The sequence below is a fragment of the Crocodylus porosus genome, unplaced genomic scaffold, assembly GCF_001723895.1.
Source record: "Crocodylus porosus isolate Cpor-Errol unplaced genomic scaffold, CroPor_comp1, whole genome shotgun sequence".
Taxonomy (NCBI): Eukaryota; Metazoa; Chordata; order Crocodylia; family Crocodylidae; genus Crocodylus; species Crocodylus porosus.
Genome location: NW_017728950.1, coordinates 51247452 through 51265049, shown reverse-complemented (window position 1 = coordinate 51265049; position 17598 = coordinate 51247452). Strand labels below are relative to the sequence as shown.

The following is a 17598-nucleotide window of genomic DNA, read 5'->3' as shown; positions in this document are numbered from 1 at the left end:
CCCCTACGTATTTAAAAAAGGACTTCTTATTGTCCTTAATCTGGGAAGCTTGCCCCAGTTCCATCTCTGCCTTGGCCTTCCTAACTACCCCCCTACATCCCCGAGCAACTATAGAATAGTCCTCCCTGGTGATGACCCCTTCTTTCCATTGGGTATAAGCCTCCTTTTTAGCAAGGAGACATTCCCGGAGTGATGGAGTACAGAAGGGATCAACAATGAACTGAATGATTTTTGTGGAGAAGGTACTGTTCAAGATATTGGGGCTGCAGGTGGAACACCTCACCAGTACAATTCCTTTGTCAACCAAAAGACATGGTGACTAACTTACTGGAACAAAGAAGGGTATGACAAATTTGGGGAGAAATATTCAGAGGAAGGGGGAGGGAGGAATAAAAAGGGTTAAAGTTTGTAGTAACAGAAAAATCAAGGGAAATAGTGATTATTGTCCAAATGTATATAGCTATATTATAGGCAAAAGACATAGAAAGGTGTCTAGAAAAATATGTGCAAAGAGTTCTGTGGGTAGAGAAAGTAAAGGGACAAATATGGTATTTGGACGAGGTCTTGGAGTGCCCAAGCAGTATTAAAAACAAATAAGTGGAGCCCAGGTTGGGGACAGCACCTCCCATCAGTGGTCCAGATAAGGCCAGAACAGGTTTTTATAATATATCACAGGCAACTGAAGCATATAGCAGATGTGGGAAGGAAGGGCACCTGGCTGCACACTGTACCATATAGTGTGTTACAGGTGTAAAGGGATGGGGCACACAGCAGAGGGCTAGGAGCTCATAAAATGCACTGTTTGCGGGGTGGAGGGAACACTTGTACTGCAGGTGACCAACAGCTTTTGCAACCAAGGTCAGATCTCCTGAAGAACCAGAAGAATTGGAAAGACACAGTGAAGAAGAGGAGCAAAGAGAGACTGAGATAGACCTGGTGGGACCGTACTCATGGGTGGGCAGTAAGCATTGAATACTATAGGTTGTATAGACATGACAGGGTAGGGGAAAATGGCGGGGGGTGTTGCTTTCTATGTTAAGGAGCAATACACATCTTCTGTAATCAAGATGGGATCAGAGGAGGGGCAAATTAAGGTACTGTGAGTTAGAATGCAAGGAGGCCTGGGGGAAAAAGGACTTGGTAGTGGGGGTCTACTACAGACTGCCACACCAGGACGATGAGCTAGACCTGGAATTCTCAAGGCATCTCTCAGAAGCCCTACAATCAAGGGATATGGTTGTCATGGGTGACCTAAACTACCCTGACAACTGGGAGGAGCAGTCAGTCAGATCTAACTGCTCACATAGGTTCTTAACCTGCATGCAGGACCTCCACCTAATGCAGAAGGTATACGGTCCCACCAGGGGAAACACCTTGCTGCACTTGGTACTAGCTACAGGGGATGACCTGGTGGGGGATCTGCAGGTACAAGGTAACCTAGAGGATAGTGACCATCAATCGATTGAATTCACTATCTGGTGTAGGGTGGGAAAAGTAACCAGCAGGGCAGAAGTGCTAGACTTCAGAAAGGCTAATTTCAATGTGCTCAGGAGATTAGTTAGTGAGGCAATGAGGATCAAGAGCATTGGCAAGACTGGAGTCCAGGAAGGGTGGTTGTTCCTGAAGGAAGCAATCCTTCAGGCACAGAAGGAGACAAATCCCATTGCACACAACAGGGGGCAAAGGAACCAAGAAACCCTCTTGGCTGAACAGGGAAATCCAGCAAAGCCTAAGGGCAAAGAAGTGGCATACAGGCTGTGGAAACAGAGGTAGCTACCAAGAAGGAGTATACCTCCTTGGCTCATACTTGCAAGGAGTCAGTTAGCAAGGCCAAAGCAGCACTGGAACTCAGGCTGGCAACAAAAATTAAAAACAACAAAAAATCCTTCTTCAGGTATATAGGGAGCAAAAAGAAGGTGCAGGGTAACATAGGGCCCCTACAGGACAGGCTAGGGCAATTGGTGACAGATAGGAAGGACAAGGCTGAACTCTTCAATGAGTTTTTTGCCACTGTATTCCTGAACATGGATCAAGACAAATCTCCCAATTGCATTATAGATAGGCACAGGAGGAACACCAGACTTCCAATGGTCAGCACCGACCTAGTAAAGGGACACTTGGAGGGGCTGGATGTGTTTAAGTCAGCAGGCCCAGTTGATCTTCATCCAAGGGTGCTTAAGGAATTGGTCAGTGTCATAGCAGAGCCACTGACACAGCTGTTTGAGCACTCATGGTGCTCAGGTCAGGTCCCAGAGGACTGAAAAAGGGCCAATGTGGTCCCTATTTTCAAGAAGGGGAGGAAGGAGGATCCATGTAATTATAGTCTCACCTCTATCCTTGGGAAAGCTTTCAAAAAAATTATCAAGGATCACATCTGTGGGAGCCCAGTAGGAAAAATAATGCTGAAGGGCAACCAGCACAAGTTCATAGCAGGTAGGTCCTGCCTGACTAACCTTGTTTCTTTTTATGACCAGCTCACAAAATGCTTAGATGCAGGAGTCAAGGTAGATGTCATCTACTTGGATTTTAAGAAGGCCTTCAATATGGTATCTTGTCCTATTCTCGTAAACAAACTGAGCAGCTGTGACATAGATGATTACACGGTCAGGTGGGTGGAAAATTGGCTTTAAGGGTCACACCCAGAGAGTGGTGGTGGATTGGTCAGTATTGACCTAGAAAGATGTGGGCAGTGGGATCCCCCAAGGCTCAGACCTTGGACCTGTGCTATTTCAATGTCTTCATCAATGACTTGAATGAGAGTGTGGAGAACACTCTGTCCAAATTCACAGATGACACAAAATTATGGGGTAAACACATTAGTGGGAAGGGATCAAATCCAGGTGGACCTGGGCAGGTTGGAAAAGTGGGCAGAAAAGAATAGGATGCAGTTCAACAAAGACAAGTGCAAAGTGCTGCATCTATGGAGAAGGAATTACCAACACACCTGTAAGCTAGGGGATGACATTCTCAGCAGCACAACCAACAGAAAGGGATCTCAGAGTCATAGTTGACACCAAGATGAACATGAGTCACCAATGTGATGAAATAATCAGTAAAGCTAACTGCACTGTATCATGCATTAACAGGTGCATCACAAACAGGTCCAGGGAGGTGATACTTCTATGCGGCATTGGTCAGGCCGCAGTTACATCCAGTTCTGGGCACTGCACTTCAAGAGGGATGTGGATAAATTTGAGGGTCCAGAGGAGGGCCACTCACATGGTAAGGGGCCTGCAGGTATGACCCTACATAGAGAGACTGAGAGACCTGGGTCTCTTCAGCTTCCACAAGAGAAGGCTGAGAGGGGATCTTGTGGCCATTTACAAATTCATTGGGGGCAGGAGGGGCAGTAAGAAATAAGAGATCCTCTGTTTACCAGGGCACCCCCTGGAATAACCAGGAACCACAGCCACAAATGCACAGGGCAGATTTAGGTTGGACATCTGGAAGAACTTCTTCCTGGTTAGGGTAGCCAGCATCTGGAATGGGCTCCCAAGGGGGGTGGTGCTCTCCCCTACCTTGGGGGTCTTTAAGAGGAGTCTGGACAAGTACTTGACTGGGGTCATATAACCCCATCGCTCTTTCCTGCTCAGGGCAGGGTGTCAGACTGAATGATCTACTGAGGTCCCTTCTGAACCTAACAACTATGAAACTATGAGATAGCAATGGTAGAAGAGACTCTTTAGGGGGAAGAAATGGAGATGGAGGGAAGCAGAATATCAATGACAGAGGTTGCACAAGAGAGAACTGGAGATGAAATGGAAGGGGAGGGGGGAACAGCAAAAAAAGCATCAAAAGACATGGAGGCAAGGGACGGGAAGAAGGAAGAAATGAGGCGGACAACAGAAGTGATGATGAAGCAAGGAAAAGAGCCAAAGAAACAAGCAGGGAAAAGGAAGAAAGTGCAGTGACAAAAAGCCAGGAAAGAGAAATCTGATAAAGAGGGAGGTGAGTCAGAGTTAGAGCCAGAAAGTAGCTTCCTGCAATAAATTCCCCTGAGCTCCAGCCCAGAGTGCAAAGCAGGGAGTAGAAAGTGGTAGGGAGGTGGAAAAATGGAAGCCTTCCTGAAAAAGCAGTCATGCAGCTTGCAAGTGCAATAGGCATGTGAAAGGGGAGGGGCCGAGTTGACCATGATGAGCAGTGGCACAGACAATCCTTAAAAGAACAGGTTCACTCAGTTTAACACAAGAAACAATTGCATTGAGTATAGCTTCAATTAATGCCAAGAGTGTCTTAACAAGAAAAAGATGGAAACAGGTTGAACCAATGTTAAATCAAGCAAAGGCAGATATAATCTGTCTACAAGAATGTATTATACCAGGGAAGAAGGGTTATATACATTTTGAGACAAGGTGGAGATGGGGACTGTCTTGGTAGTCAAGAACAAAGCAACTGGAGTGGCAATACTATTCAAGAATCCACAGGTGAAAGCACAGCAGGTAGGAGACATCATTAGTAAGGCTGTGTGAAGCTTCGGTCTGCAATTCAATCTGGAGAAGATTTTTGCACAATTCAGAGGCTGAATCTCTGAATCTGAATCAAATCAGGAGAAGCTTAAAACTTTCTCAATCAATTTGGAGACTCCGAGTCGATTCGGAAAAGATTCAGAAAAGATTTGGAGGTGGTCTTTCAGGGAAACAGAAACTGAGAAGCAGGGAGGAAGAACTGACATCTCTAGCCGGCCAGTGATTGAGAGTCCCCTTCCAATCAGTGTCTGGGGGAGGGACATAGAAACAACATATATATATAAGCCTCTGTCTGCAGGCTTTCTGTGCTTTTTGTGAGCTGTTTCTGCCTGAGTGAGCAACAGCATCTGAAAGGTACTGGACTGGCTTGGCTTCTCAGTCAGTCACCTGTGAATGTTGTTCTTAGAAAGGATTGGATAGGATATAGCTTAGCTTAGCTTAGCTTACTAACTAGAATCCCTCTACTTTACTTATCCCTATCCAATTCATATCTTTCAATTTATATTTGTTCTTGGCTTTTTTTTCCCCAACACTTTTTAAAAAGAAAGCCGTGTTTTCCCTGGCAGTGTGATACATCACTGTGCAGGGAAGCACACATTACACACACACATCATAGAAGAAGAAGTCAGACATTCAGAGAAAAAATTATATATAGTTATTAATATTATTAGTTATACTTGGTTACATACAGACTAAAAACAACACAGAAGAAGTCAGATTAACGCAACACAGAAGTCAGACAGTCAAAGAAGAAAAAGAAGAAAATATATTTTTAGGCTCACTACACAACAACACAGAACAGTAAACAAAACACAACACAGAAGAAGAAGTAATCACACATTCAGGTTCACATCACAGAAGTCAGAGAGACAGTCACAGAAGACACCAAATGATATGTAGTTATTAATAAACATACCTTTACCTAAATCACTCTACAGACAACATAGAACTGAGATACAGATTCACACAAGCCAGAGAGTCATAGAAGAGGACGACGAAGATGAAGAGAATAGATATTTTAGGCACACTACAAAACAACACAAAACAGTAAACAAAACACAACACAGAAGAAGTCAGACACAGTCAGTTATATATCAGAGAAGAAGATGTATATTCTACACACACAGACACATTTTCCAGCTCAGGAAAGATTAATATGAAGCATGCTGGAAAGGCAGGCGCCAGGGCTTCTGGCAGAGGAGGGAGAGGGGCTAGAGGGGTAGGGCGAGAGCTAGAGCTGCGAGTTCCCTCCCACTCCTCCAAACATAGATGCATCTTCTTTCCTGGCAGCCATGAGGCTTATGCTGCCAGTGGAAGCAAGGAGGTGGGAGCAGTACTTGACATCCCCGCACCTGCACCACCTCCCCCAACTCCAGAAATAGGCACCAGCGGCAGAATAACAGTCTCCTCCACCCCAATTTCATCTTCCAGTGTAAGCTTCCCACTTCCAAAAAAGGAGCTGGATCTGGAACCAGGGAACCCGAGTGCCCTAGCAAAAGAAATTCTGGGGACCGAGCAGGAATCTGACTTTGTGCTCCACACCCCTCAAAGTTCCCCTAGACCCAGGTTTCCTTCTCTGGAAAGCACCTCAGAGAAGGTTGAGGTTGAGGTTGTGGAGGCTCAAGCAAGTGGCTCAGCTGAGCCACCCAGCTGAAGCTTCCTCTCAGCCTGGAGCGCAACAGCTGGAGCTGGCAGAAGAGCTGCCACTGGAGGCAAATGGAGCTGAACAACAGGCATACTAGGAGCATCCCCACCAGCAGCTGTGTGCGCCAGCTGGGGCTGCGCTGGCAGGTGAGGGCTGGAGCATGCCACAGGCTGCTCTAGCAGGGTTCAGCTCCATGCAGAGCACTGTGGAGACAACTTCAGGCTAGACTCAATCAATTGGCAGGCACTCTCCCCAACCCCAGACACACACACAGGCTGGATCCAATCAGTTAGTGGGCCAGATCTGGCCATATTTTGCCCATCCCTGTGTTAGTGGCAATCAGAAGATTTTATGAAAAGCTGTTATCAGAAGAAGGAAATAGATAGGAAAAAGATGAAGGACCTGCTGGAAGTGATTGGAGAGAAAGTAGAGGAGGAGGAACAAAGAAGACAGAACAGAAAATAACCTTAAAGCAAGTGGAGGAGTGCTTAAAAATCTTTAAAAGAGGGAAATCACCAGGAGCAGACAGGGTACCTATGGAATTTTACAAGAAATTTTGATCATGGGTAGGGAGGGATATAATGCAAGTTTTCAAAGAAATGGCATAAATAGGGGAGAAAGGGAAAATTTTTACAAGGGCATTGTGATCTTACTCTTCAAGAAAAGGGAGAAACTGAAGAACTGGAGGCTGATTACAGTCCTTAATATGGACTATAAATTAATGGCCAAGATGCTGGCTCTGAGGATGAGGAAAAACCTCCAGAAAATAATATGTGAAGACAAAGTATGCACAGTACCAGGGAGAAGGCTCTCCAAAGCAATCAGTGATCAGAGATGCACTGTGCCACATCCAAGAGAAAAAAACAAACATACTTATAGCAAACCTATAGACAGACTGGATCATGATTACATATTCAAAGTGCTAGAAAAAATTAACTCAGAAAAAAATTTCCCAGAGAAATTTAGGTTGGATAAGGTTATTGTATAAAGAAGCAGACAGTCAAGTTCAAATTAATGGGCATCTAAGCATAGTCTTTAAAATCCATACAGGAGTGAGGCAAGTTCGCCCCTGTCACCACTACTACTTGTGTACCAGCATGGAACCATTAGCACAATGAATAAGACAAGGTCATAAGTTGAATAAAGATATCAGGAGGAGAAGAGACAAAATAAGTGTTATACATGAATAATATAAATGTAGTAGTTAAAGATAGATTTGTGATGGAAAGGGTGCTAAAGTATACGTCAGAGTATGGAGAAGCAATGGGCACTAACTAAATAGATCAAAAAGCACTATAATGGGAGTGGGGAACTGGAGGGACTTGGAGAAGTTGGACCTTCAAATAAAAGAGAGTGAAATTTAAGTGCCAGGGCGCCTGGTCAATGCTGAAGGCAAAAGTAATACAGCATGGGAAAAGTTGATGGCAAAGATACGGCAAATACTTTGGTATTTATTCTATATATGGGAAGTGTATTCCCACCAGCGCAGCAGCAGGTAGCAAAAGTAGAGAGGGAAATATGAGTGTTCTTCTGGAATGCCAACAGAAAGAGGTTGGCTAGAGCTGAACTGCACAAAGCAAGAGAAATGAGGGGGATGGGGGTTGCTGGACTTGGGGATTGTTTGTCTATAGGAAATATGCAAGTGCAGTATGCAAGGTGATAACAGAGGGAGAGGGGAAAGCAGCATGTATCAACCTAATTTCACACACCTCCAATTTTGAGGAGATGGGGAGTACATCAGACCTCTTTGAAGAGTCCATGGGTGCAGCAACTACCAATTCATTACATCAGGATGGATGTAGAGGTATACAATTGGGAAGGTAGGGCTGGAGGTATAGAAATATTATAAGAAATTGACAAAAGCGGTAAGGGAGAGATACAGCACCAGTGGGAAACTTCACAGAAGGACAAGTGAAGAAGGTGTAGAGAGCAGTGATGGGTAAACAACTAAAAGGGGAACATGCTGACCTAGTATGTATGTTGTATAAAATATCTTGTTGGTAAAACAAGTTCAACACAGATGTGGTGTGACAAGCCTATCTGGGTACCAAGGTGTACAGAAGAAGAAATGGCAGGATGTTTTGGGAGTGTACATGTGCAAGGGGGGGGTAGGGTGTCTGCGGAAGAAACATTATTGAGGACTTTATCAGCAAGTTTTAAAACCAGTTTATGGAAAGTAAGATGCCTCCAGTTTTTTTAAGGGATTGGCTTTCATTGAAAGAGTGCCTGAAGCTGAGGCTGCATGAACTGACATTCTACATCAATCAGGACAAGTTAGAGATCAAAGAAGAGACAGAGAAGTGGAGGGAAAAGATCTGGACACATTTGTTTCACTGAACCAGCAGAGAGGACAGATAGGAGGTGCAGAGAGTTTCAAGTGGTTATTGAGATAATAGCTTTCATGGGTTTCTGTATGAAGAAAAATATTTCTATAAAGGATTCTTTTGTGGGAAGTTCATGGATTTTGTTTAAGGGTTTAACATATGTAAGTGTATGTTTCTGGATATGTAGTTGTTATTGCAATACGAAATTTTGTTAAAACAAGGATGCTGTACATATGAAGATTTGTAAGGGCAGGGTAAGAAACGTATTTTTTAATAACATTTGTTTAAAAAAAAAGTTTGCATCAGTATTTTTGGTTGCAGGGAAGAGTGTCAGAGCTCACTTTAAGCCTCATGCTCTTTCCCTCCTGGGGAAGTAACTGCCTCTTTGGTAGGGTTTTTTTAAATGACTATATGTGCGGGAGCCGGCAGGCCAGGGAGCCGTGAGGCTGGCTGGGCAGCTCCCTTTCCAAGAGCTCCCCGGGCACAGAGCCAAAAGCGGAAGCAATCACTTACTGCCCACAGGTGCACGGCGGCGGCACCTGGCTCAAAGGCCGCGCCGGAGCCGGAAGCAGGGGCGGAAGTGCCGAAGCAGGAAGCGCACGTTCTAGGGGCAGCGGCAGAGAACCGCAGAGGGTCCCACGACGGAGGTGGTGACCCAGAGAGGGGGCGGAGTGACCGCGGAGCACGGGAGCAACAGGCGCCACGAAGAGTGCAGACAGGCAAGCCCGGGCGGATCGAAAAGGGCGGCTGGGTGGCCAGCAAAGTCCCTGGGGCCGGGGCCACGGGGCACGCTCAGCAGGACATACTGAAGACGTCCACGGAGCAAGGCTCCTGAGAAGTAGAACAGGGCCCTGCTCAAGGAGGGGCTGGACTCAGAACGACTGCTTAAGGCAGCAGCATATTTTCGGTCCCCCTCCGCTAAGCTCCGCGAGGTTCTCGTGGACCCATGCGTGAGGAGGGGGGCAGGGAAGGAACCCCTGCTGCGGAGGCTCAGGCGAGGGTGTAGGAGTGGAGGAGCCCTCACTAGATCACCGAGGGATACGCGGTCTCACTTCCAGACGTGCACGCGCCAGACAGTCCATCTGAACCAAAGGATTATCATCAAAGTCGTGGCAGGCGAGTTCGGGGCATGTAATGCAGAAAGTGGGAGTCGGACATACCAGCGGAGACCCGGCGGGCAAGCAGGGACACGTTAGCAGAGACAGAGGCTCGTCTTTGCTACACCATATAAAAAAAAAACATGGGCCACATGTTTTATAATCATGCTTAGTATTCCCTGCATTTAATCAACTCCATATCTGGTTTCCATTACTGAGCACATGGGCCACCAATAGACATAAAAAAAACCAAAGCAAAAAAAAGAAAAAAAACACCCAGCGCTTTACCGGAAGAGGAAGCAGGTCAGTTTGATTCAGCTCACCATTGTCTGTATAGATTGGGCACATCAGTGGAGCTTTTTAGCACTTTTATCTAAAGCTGTGTCCTGGGAAGCAAAGCAGTAAACGGGACTCACCTGCAGCTCCGGATGAGACGCGCATGAGGCGGAGGGAGGAGCCTGCATGGCTCATTAGCTGCCTTTTTATTCAACTACAACCAGCTGGTGACATCACGGACGGATGCCGGCCAGCAGCAATAAAAACGGCGGCTGCAGCTGTCGAGGGGGCGGATAGCCCAGGCAAGGAGCAGCAACCGTCACCAACAGCAAGAGGAGCAGCAGCTGCAAGCAACGCAGAGCCAGGAGAGCCGGCAGAGGTGTGGACAGAGCGGAACCAGACCTCCCGGCTGGAGACTGCCCCGGACAACGCTGGAGCTAGAGGCACAGCACCTGAGGATGCGGCGGGAAGGATACCAGGGAGTGAAGCGACTCGCAGGTGGGGTGCCGGGACAACAGGGCATGGAGACAGCCTCACCAGGGAGGAGAGACCCTGGGAAAACCCCAAGGGGGTATAGTTGGGGCAGGCATCGCCACCAGGCAAATAGAGTATTGAACAGGAGGCAGGACCGTTGGAAGCAATTGGTCCGGGACAAGCCAGAAGGGAGCCAGGGAGGGCTCAGAGCAGACTGCTTAGCAGATAGGGAGACGCTGGGCGGGCAGCATTCTTTTGGCTGTTTTGTTCGTTTAACTCTGGCTAAGGGAGAGAAAGCTAGGGGAGTGTGCCCGCAGATTGAGGCTGAAGGGAAGCCTCTGTGAGGCCTGAGTTTTCTTTGATTTTCCGTTCCCTGAAGGGAGGGGAGCAGACAAGGAGGGCTGTGGGGCTGAGCTGGCCGGTGATCACCACGACTGGGAGTCGTGGTCGCTTAGGGGCAAGCCAGGCAGTGTCACCCCACAGCTGGGGAATAAGACCAGCAGATGAGGGACACACCGAAGGTGGCGTGAGGCCGGGGTGTAGGGGCGGCGGAGCCCCGTGAAGTGACTGCTGAAGGATTCTGGGGCACGGAGTATTCCGCGAACCGACCCCTTACACTTAGGAACATCAAGTCGTGGCGGGAGAGAACAGGGTTGGGGACATGGAGAGAAGAGAGCTACTGTGACACTGACAAGATCCCAACAGGTGTTTGACATCTACCTGCAAGGCAAAAACTGCTCGAGAACAGTTAATTGAAGCCTGGCGGTCACAAGCTGATTCAATCACCTTTTGGATAAAAGAGCCAAAAGGCCTCATTGAAGCATGCAGTCTATATAGACATTGAGTGAGCTGTGTCAAACTAATGTGATGCATCGTCTGGATATGTGCTGCACTACGGTTTGGGGATTTTTTTCATACCTGTAAGCAGTCATGCTGCTTTTAGCAGCAATTTAATGATAGACAATGTGCTAATGAGGTTTCCTTGTATGCAAATGTAAGATCAAGATCTGCACCCCCCCCTCCCCCCCGCTCCCCCTCTTCTGACTGGGGAAGAAAAACTCCTTGTTTTATTTGAGTAAATACGGCAACTAACACTCAAACAAACAGCACCTCTTCATATTGTTCAGGGTCCAGCATGCTGGTCAGTCCTGAGAGGAAGACATTAAGATATGCCTTTTGGCTTTCTGTGGCTGACTGCTAAAAAATAAGCTGCTTGCTTTTAACTTGCAATCAAATGGACAACAACAAACATGGAGGATGTCTAGACTTCCTTGGTATATTTAGAGTTAAATGCAGCCCTTAAAACATGTGCACACCAGTTGTAATTATCTTAATGGGGATAGTGTTCATATATTTGAGTGTGGATTCTAACTATTAGAAGCCTAAGGAACAGATCCCATAATATACAGTTTGGAAGCAACAAGCTTATTTTAAATAGGATTATGATTTAAATGAAAGAAGTTACTTGTTAATAGGCAAGAGAATCAGTTGGGAATCTCTGTTCCCTGTCATGATACAAGAACTAATGAGCACCCCATGAAATGATTAGGCAGTAGGTTTGAAACAAAAAGAAGTACTTTTCATATTGTTGTGGAATCCTTGCCATACAATACTCATTCAAAAGGGATTGAACAAATTTATAGGCAATAGGTCCACCACGGGCTGTTAAGTATAACAATTAGGGATGTAGCAACAGGAGCAGAGGCTGGGGTGGCTTGGGCACCAAGGCACATAGGTGACAGCCCAGAGGTTGCAAGATCATTGCAGAAGTGCTCATGGCATGGCCTGTCAGATTCCACTTAATCTGTGAATTCTGCTAAATACCTTGTCACAAGGGAAAGAGAAAGCAAAAGGGTGTAACCTCAAGTTCAGGATATGCCTTAGTAGTAGCTGGAAAGGTATTCCAGCATTCAATCCTGCCTGTGGCAGGGGGTCAGGCTAGATGATCTGTTCAGGTCCCTCCTGACCCTAGCTACTATGACACGGGATAGGATTGCTGTACACCTGCCTTGTTTCTAATACTTTTTATTTAAAGTATCTACTATTCATTATTGTCAGAGACAGGACATTGGGTTGGATGGATCTTTCATCTGACCCAGTATGGCACCTCTTACATTCTTGAAGTTTCAGGGGAAAAGGAGGTAATCTTTGGTGATATCATCTGGGGCCCCAAGACCCTCCTGACAACTAACTACGGTCTTAAATAAAAGAAAAATTAAGCATAAGTTTACACATTTGGAAATTTCTGTTAAAAAAAATAAAATCCAAATCTGTGCTGACAGAGGAAACAAGCAAGATCCTTAAAGCACTGATAGTATTTGTTAAGGGCCTGTACGCCATTCTATTACTTACGCTGAGTTTAAAGAATATATGCTACAAGTCAATATGCAAGTCCATGCAGGAAATTATTCTTTGGCATTTTAAGAGAAATATAAATACTCACAAGGTTTTTACTATAGTTACTAAAAAAGCAATAAAATACCTTTAAAAATATCTGTTGTAAGTGCAGTTAGTTTTCCAGATTAAAAACAGTTTTCCTATTTAAAATTACATTTTCTATAGGAACATTTTAAAATTATATATATGTATTGGTGAACAGTGGCTGCTGTAAACTGCTCTAGTGATGCAAGTAGCCATAATTTAGCATAGACTAGGTTTGTGGTGGCTTTCAATCACCAGAAAAGTGTAAAGCAGCTATATTTTATCATATAGTTTCATTCTGCTTTACTACTCCCCAACAAAAGACTGAATTTGTAAAATGCTATTATTGAGGACCAGTGGGTAGATACATAGGAAGGACACCATATGGTTTACGTTAACTACATTGACACAATGTCAACAACAAAAACCTCAACTTCTCTCTCTCAAACAGGAGGATGATCCCCATTTTTTCCTTAAAAGCAAATATCAGCCTCCAACTAAGGTAAAGGACCTGGCCAACAGACAGACTTTTCATAATGCCTAGCTAGGGCTTTGTTGAACTTATGGGGAACATAAATTCCAGAATATTTGCTTCTACTCGCTCTTTGTTTCCCTTCAGTAGGGTGTTCACTGTCTCTGCTCTACAGAAACTGTCATCACAGTATTTGCCACTATTTGTCTCTTCCTTGAAGACTAAAGGCCACTTTTCTAGGCTCATTATCCTTAAGGTATCCAATATCTTTGACGTAATGGAATGCCAACATCTCTTCTGTTATATACCAACTTTTTTCATCATTTCCTTCAGTTAATCTTACAGGTTTTTAATATGGATTCAATTTGCACACCAATTTTTTTCCCTAGATCCAGAATTTGGCATTCCAGGATGGCTATGGTTTAATATTTCTTACCTGAAACCTTCCATGAGGCTTGCTGAATTAGTTCTCAGAAAAACTCTTCACTCGGAGTCACTTACAGTAAATGTAACAGTGCACAGCATCTCCATCATTCAGGGAAATATTACAGAAAGTGAAGCCTTAGATGAGAAAATGCTGATGCTAGATGAACTTCCACCATCCGGTTATGATGTCTTCAATATTTCAGCCATTTTGAATGAGACTGTCTCAAATGTCATTGGTTTTCAGCTACGATTCACAGATGACAGTGGAAGCTTGGTTCTCCATGAAGCTCTGATTAACAGCTCGTACTGTTTGAGTAGATGCATCCAGAATGAGCCTCTACTAGTGGTCTATCGCTTTTTGGTGACTGAACTGTATGGTGGAAGTAAACACCAGGCCACTAGGGAATGCCAGTACTGTGCTACCGAAAGGAGGAGAACCCTGCCGGAGAAGCCCATGCTAGAACACTGCAGCCTTCACCAGCACTATGTTGACTTTGAAACAATACAGCTTAGCCACTGGATACTGGAGCCTCCTGGATTCTTCACAAGTTTTTGCAAGTAGCCACTTCTTTAATCTCTAGTGATGTAGGAATTTGCAATGATTGAAGGCACAGTTGGCTATAGGAAGTCCATTCAAATAATTGGACAGTCAGATTGTAGCAGGTACGCCCAGCAGCACTGCAGGTGCTTTTTTGCTGGATAGACCTGCTACATCATTTGGCAGAGCATGAATTATGTTTAAAGTGTAACATATTCATCTAGAGCAATGATTTTCAGCCTATGGTCCCTACGTTTAAGGGGCCCATGAAAGATGAGTCAAAAGTACGTGAATACCCACACTTAGAATTCAAAGAGGTCTGCACCTTCATTTGAAATTTCTGAAGGGGTCCGCAGATGAAAAAAGGTTGAAAACCACTGATCTTGAATAAACTGGGTTTTCAAGGTGGTTTGTGTCTCAGTAGTCCAGTCATTTGCAATCCATGTGGTGCCAACTGAACCCACATTTCCGTATGGCCAGTACTGATCAGAAATTAACATTGGAACTGTATTGATCGGGTGCATCACCAGTGAAGTTCTTACACTGAGTAAAGTCTCTATCTGCAGACAGATTTCTTGCAAGGCAAATTCTTCTACTTCGGAAAGTAAGAAAGCGAGTGCATGGTGAAGGTTGAGGTAGGATACTGTCAGTCCAGTGGATAAACTTTTACTTTATGAATAAATGCTTGAGCTTTATTTTTGCACTCATAAATGCTCTTTATTGGAGGAAATCCTTCCTTTATTAGATTAGTTAAAACCCTGGAGTTATAACATTATTGTATTTTGTTTTGTAAAAAAGTGTTGTATCCAGCTACAATGGGATCTAAAGTAAAATGTAATATTTCTTTAAGAGGAGAATGCTCTAATGAAGACTCTGAAGAATCCTCTGAAGCACATCTGGATGTAACAAATAAAATGGAAAACTGAACCAGGTAACACACCTAAAGAGCACATACATTCTTATATCTTTAATAGAAACTACATAGGGTTCATTCTGCAGCTACTTCATTAATGCAAAATGGATTAAAGGCAAGAATTGGACCTGTGACATTTAAAAGCATCAGTCTTCTTGAATAACAGCTGCCCAACACACAGAGCCATAAGTGTTTTTTTGGCCCTGCACTCCAGGTTTGATTTCCAGAAGTTAAGCACCTTTCTCCTATTGACAACTAACTCACTTTCGTGCCTTACTTTCATAGGTCCTTTTGCAATCGCCAGCCACAAATACTAACTAGTCAGAAAATAATTGAGCTATGTTTTCAGAAATATATAAATAATGAGAGCTATAAAGAGCCAGCAATGCATGGGAAGTTTGTATGAGGGAATGAGAAATACTTCGTGTTGACATGAAGATGTCAGATAAAATCAAATTCAAAAAGAGTATAAAGTACTGTGGATATAAAAACTATATTAACTATAAAACACAACTAGTGCTTTATGCTAAAATTCATACTTGTCTTGATTCTTGTATTGGCAGGTAATGTTAACACTGGCCTACCTCTAACTGTTCTAAAGATAATTTCTGTTTACATTGTTACTGATATTAATACATTACAACATACATTTAACTTGGAGTCTTAAAAAAACATTAAGTGTCTTCAAGTCATCTACACTTCTTCTTCATTCTTTATCCCATATCCTTTTTTGGGGAATGGGTTGGGTCAAAGAAAAGGGAGGAGCAGAGCAGATGTTTAATATTCTATAATCGTCTTATAATACTTGTCTTTGCAAGAAGCCTACCTGTTTTTGCAGGTTCTGCCCCCTCCATGCACTGGTGAGGTCTTCTATGAGTTATGAGAGACTTTAATTGCCCCTAAACACTTTGGCCCCAGTTCTACATATAGGTCCGCGCACAGGCATAGAAATCAGGCCAAGCTGAAATGCCAGGATTGCTCTTTTAGAGACAAAAGAATAGCCCTTCCATACATCCTGAAGCTTTATACTACCCAGAAATGCCTATAGAGAACAGATTCACCTATCCACAGCCATAAGAACCAATATCCCCAGAAGCGTCAAGGAACAACTTGAAATAAAGTGGGGATCTCCAAGTGTCTAGATGCCAACTGCCAGAAGGAGCCTATTTTGGTCAGTTTTGGATTACTATGTAAGTAGCTATTAGGCACTAAGGCACCAATTCTTTATTTTATCCAACATAGGAACACAATGCACAATCACAGTCTCTTCCTGTGTCACCAGACAGTGACTCTCCCCAACCCAGTGGTTTTGATTGAAGAGGCCTGCTCCCATCTGCTGCTTTCAGTGTAAAAGACAGATAATCTCCTGCCCTTACACAGCTGTGTCTAGGACTGCTAACTCATTTTCATGTTACTCTTTATATTGCTCCTCTCTCCCCTTTTTCCCCATCCTTTCCCCACTGTTCTCCTCAGTCCTATACTGCAGTTATACCAGGACTTTGCTATAGAAATATTTACCCACATATAGAATCTCACTTACCTTTTTTCTGTCCCCTTTTTCCACTCTTCCCCCACCCTTCTCTTTTCATCTTTGCATCCTCACGTTCTACACTTTGTTCTCTCTGCCCCCTAAGCCTTCTTCTCCCCACCTGAATAGGGATAAATTGTTGCAAGGACCACTGGGCTGTTCTTTGTGATACATAGCACAGGAACAAACAGTAGGCCAAGAGATCTGGAAGGTAAGGAGGCATTCTCTGAAATCTGTAATACAACCCTGAAAGCAGCTAGTAAAGAGGCTGCTGGGTAGCCAGTACAGAGGCTGTTAAGTACCACTGGAGCTCAGGGGCAAAATTCAGACTAGTCCCACTCAAATTGGGATAGGCAACAAAACTGCTTCTTTAGCCAAGGTAATTCGGATGATGGCCATGTCTTTCCCTCCTGTTCCTGAACTGCTTGTATGGGAAGTTCAGTGGCACATAATTTCTCTCTGACATCCAACTCTACTCTCTTAAGTGATGCAGAGAAAGCCAAATAATGGTTTAATCATCTCTACTACACTGTTTTACTGAGCAGCAGGTGTGAAACTCAGGCAACAATCAATCAGTGACAGCAAAAACTATGGTACTCCATAGCTGTCTGGAGCCTTCTTCATTACTCTCAAGTGTAAATGAAGCAATTTTTCATGCAAGTATTTCAAAGTAGCTTTTATGAATAATGAGTATAAAAACATACACCTTTTCTGCATGCCCACTGAGTATGTGTTTCAAGAGTAGAGAAGAAAACTCGCATTTTGCATTCGATGGGTTTGGAGTCACATTATCAAGAAGTCATTTTAAGGAATATGCATAAGTGTATATTAAAAATTTGGAAAGCATTACTAGGCTATGATTCACATTGGCATTGGTCAAAATAACATTATTCCCAATAAAGAGAAGAACATTCCTCTCAGTCATTCAGCTCATGAGACAGGCAAGCAAATGCACTGGAGCACGTAAACCTTGTCTTCATGAGGGAATTTTCAAAACAATTCCCACAATCACACACAC

General features: G+C 44.2%; 1 long non-coding RNA gene across 1 annotated transcript; it reads left to right on the top strand.

Moving 5' to 3' along the window:
* Nucleotides 1–1295: 1295 nt before the first annotated feature.
* LOC109323758 lies at nt 1296–16737 on the top strand. The gene is made up of 3 exons (XR_002104745.1): nt 1296–1425; nt 9368–9373; nt 16727–16737. It is a non-coding gene; the product is annotated as an uncharacterized LOC109323758 (long non-coding RNA).
* The last annotated feature ends 861 nt before the right edge of the window (nt 16738–17598 follow it).